General features: G+C 43.4%; 1 pseudogene; it reads left to right on the top strand.

Annotated features, from left to right (window-relative positions):
* The first annotated feature begins 314 nt into the window (after positions 1-314).
* On the top strand, positions 315-1,388 carry LOC147996386 (TD and POZ domain-containing protein 4-like; annotated as a pseudogene).
* Positions 1,389-2,470: the final 1,082 nt, after the last annotated feature.

Here is a 2,470-nt window from a genome sequence, read left to right on the forward strand (position 1 = left end):
CTCCTACAACTCAACACACACACACACACACACACACACACACACAGAGAGAGAGAGAGAGAGAGAGAGAGAGAGAGAGAGAGAGAGATTCAACATGATTTAACAGCCTGGATTGTTTTCTTTAAAATAATATTGAAGTCTAGACAGAACAATTTACAGAGAAATGTTTTCAATATCATAGAAGAGACAATTTAGGAGCAATTAAAACTTAAATATAAAAATATCACTAATTGTATCCTATAGGTTGAAGAGTAAACAATTTCTAGCTCTTATTTTCAGGTTCCAATTTTATATCCAAAGTACCTTAGGCAGAAATGTCAGGGGACCTGAATGCCAAGAACAGGTACTACACACCGAGTAGCAGCAACCAGAAATTCTGCAACAGGTGGATGATTAGCAGCTTCTCTTTTTTCCTTGAGGGAATGGTAGAATACATTACAAGCCCAGTGTTCTCATCAAAGGCCGATGGGGGCATGGTGTTTTAATGTACACCCAAATGGGTTGATTAAGAGGGCAAAGGTTACCTGTCACTTTACCTGATGTTGCTCAGCTCTGAAAAGAGCCCAGTTTGAGCAGACACACACTTCGGTATCTTAACTGCGAAAGGGTGGGGGAGCAATAATGCTAGGAAATCAGGTGTCTATCGTTTACTGCCACACCAATACTATGGTTACAAAAAGTTCATCCTTCCAGATATTCTCTCGTCTCAAAGCCATTTGATATTTCCAGATGACAGACTTACCCCCTCTGCAATGTGAGTGTGGTCCAAGGCTCCTTCAGCATTTCTGGACAGAACACAAGACCTGTGATCAAGGTTCCAAGGTGCACATTGTCAGATGACCTAGGTGAGCTGTGGGATAATTCCCTCTTCACAGCCTGCTGCCTGCTGGTATCTGGCCAGGAATTCAGAGCTCACAAGTTCATCCTAGCCACTCATTCTCCAGTTTTCAGAGCCACGTTTGAACATGGCAGGAGAGCCTAAAGAAACAAGTTGAAATCTATGACCTGGATCCCCAAGTATTCAAGATGATGGGTTTCATTTATACCAGGAAGGCTCCACATGTCTACAGCCTCTCCATTGTCCCTGGACTTCTGCAGCTGCTAACAAGTATGGCCTGGAATAAATAAAGGCCATAGGTAAGGATGTCCTCTGTAGGAAAATCTCTGTGAGGAGTGCTGCACACACTCTCATCCTGGCTGACCTCCACAGCACAGTGCAGCTAAAGACTCAGGCCCTGGCTTTCATTACATTTCATGCTTCTGAGGTCTCTGAGACCTCAGGGTGAGAGTCAATGGTAGAGTCACATCCCCACTTGGTAGCTGAAGCATTCCACTCCCTAGCTTCTGCGAAGAGTTTTTTTCTGGGCTTTCCCTCTGAAACTACTTAAGTGATTTTTTTAATACCTGACCAGCTATGACCTACACCTGTCTTCCAATAGCAAGAACCTGTGTTGTACCCAGTGACTCCTGGTTAGACAATGGTATTGCTGGAGCATTTACACTGATACAGGGGAAGGCAGTGTGGTGTCTCAGGACTTAAAATGGCTCTAAATAAGTTGGAATGGTGGGTGGGGGAAATGACAGCACTGGAGTCTGGGACACTACCTAACATCTACCTTGTTGATGTTCTTGTTTGATTTTAGACTGATGTCCTGGAAGCACTGACCAAAAGTGTTTTGTCAGAGAAACCTGTTTGCACTGCACTAAGCAGAAAAGATGACCAGGGTCTCAGAGCAAAGAAGAAGCCAAATATGAATGTTTAGTATTAACAAAAGGGAAATGGAAAGAAGGCTTGGTTTTAAAAAAAAAAAACACTCAAGTTTGGTGGTTTAAATATGCACAGCACATGGGAAGAGCCACTCTTAGGAACTGTGGCATCTTTGGAGGAGGTGTACTCTTGTTATAGGAATTTTGTCACTGTAAAGACATGGCTTTGAGGTACTGTATATGCTCAAGCTCTAGGCAGTGTCACACAGTCTCTTCCTGACTGCCTGCACATCTAGGTACTCAGTTCCTCCTCCAACCCCATGTGGGCTTGGACACTGTTGGCTTGGACACCATCATGCTTCCTGTGATGATGATAATGGACTGTACCTCAAACTGTAAGTCAGCACCAATTAAATGTCCTTTTTTAAAAGTTGTCTTGGTCATGGTGTCTCTTCACAGCGCTGAAACACCAACTAAGACAATGGACACAACCAGCTCTTTAGACAAAACCATATCCTAATCAAATATGATATGAAAACTATTGAAATGGTTATGGATTATTTTTGTGGGTTGCCTGGGTTTCGGGTGCATTTTGATGAGGAGCACATCTTGTACTCAGGTGATTCCATGTAAACCTGCTTCCTGTTTAAACTGGTCAAATAAAGGCTAGATCCTATCATTGGGCAGTGGAAGGGAAAAGAAAGTCAAGAAGTTTTAGAGGAGAGAGGATGGGGGGGTGCGGATGAGATGGAAGGACAGGGAG

Source organism: Rattus norvegicus, chromosome 2 (assembly GCF_021556685.1).
Source record: "Rattus norvegicus strain SHRSP/BbbUtx chromosome 2, alternate assembly SHRSP_T2T, whole genome shotgun sequence".
Classification (NCBI taxonomy): Eukaryota; Metazoa; Chordata; class Mammalia; order Rodentia; family Muridae; genus Rattus; species Rattus norvegicus.